A 996-nucleotide genomic window follows, 5' to 3' on the forward strand; every position below is an offset into this window, starting at 1 on the left:
GGCCGGGTGGGCGGTGTGAGCAGACGGTTCCGCACATGCGTGTGCTTCATTTGTTTGTGGAGGAAACAAAGAGCCGCATTAATTCTGCACATCTGTCTGCAACAGCGAATGCTGCCAAGCCCAAATATGCATGCATGCATGTGGGACTGGACGCCTAAGTGTCTGTGTGTGTGTGTGTGTGTGTGTGTGTGTGTGTGTGTGTGTGTGTGTGTGTGTGTGTGTGTGTGTGTGTGTGTGTGTGTGTCTGTGTGTGTGTGTGTGTCTGCGTGTGTGTCTGTGTGTGTGTGTGTGTGTGTGTGGTACATTTGCATGTACCCTTGTACAACACAAGGGCATCTGTACCCGTGCGTCATTTTATCTTCCATGCATACTTGTGTGTGTGTGTGTGTGTGTGTGTGTGTGTGTGTGTCTGTCTGTTTGTGAGTGTGTGTGTGTGGCTGTTTGTGAGTGTGTGTGTGTGGGCGTCTTTTTCCGCCACCACCAAGTAATAGAAAAGTATTTCTCTGGCTTTGTTTATGTTTAAGAAAAAAGTATTTCTTTAAAAGGCAAAAGAACGCGAGTGCTGATATATGCAGGATTTATCCATCTGGATTCAGTCTTCTCTCTCTCTCTCACTCTCTTTTTCTCTCCCTCTCACTCTCTCGCTCTCTTTCTCTCTCTCTTGCTCTCTATCCTTCTCTCGCTCTCTCTTCTTCTCTCTCTCCCCCTCTCTCTCTCTCTCTCTCTCTCTCTCTCTCTCTCTCTCTCTCTCTCTCTCTCTCTCTCTCTCTCTCTCTCTCTCTCTCTCTCTCTCGTTCTTTCTCTCGCTCTCTCTCTCTCTCTCTGGCTCTCTCTCTCTCTTGCTCTATATATATGTATATATATATATATATATACATAAAAACCTGTGGACGTGTGTGTTCCCTTAGTGGAGATTTTCTTCAGTCAAGCACAGAAAGAGAATTCTCAGCAAGAACAGCAGGAGGGAATACAAGGCCAATGTCTCTCTCTCTCCCT

At 46.5% G+C, this 996-nt stretch overlaps 1 long non-coding RNA gene across 1 annotated transcript in view; it reads right to left on the bottom strand.

Annotated features, from left to right (window-relative positions):
* Nucleotides 1-637: 637 nt before the first annotated feature.
* The window catches only part of LOC132449171 (uncharacterized), a 14063-nt gene continuing 13704 nt past the window's right edge, over nucleotides 638-996 (bottom strand). The window contains exon 2 of the long non-coding RNA XR_009523523.1: nucleotides 638-996. This exon is cut by the window's right edge and continues 7600 nt beyond it. This is a non-coding gene — a long non-coding RNA (uncharacterized LOC132449171).

The sequence above is a fragment of the Gadus macrocephalus genome, chromosome 20 (assembly GCF_031168955.1).
Source record: "Gadus macrocephalus chromosome 20, ASM3116895v1".
In the NCBI taxonomy this organism is placed as follows: Eukaryota; Metazoa; Chordata; class Actinopteri; order Gadiformes; family Gadidae; genus Gadus; species Gadus macrocephalus.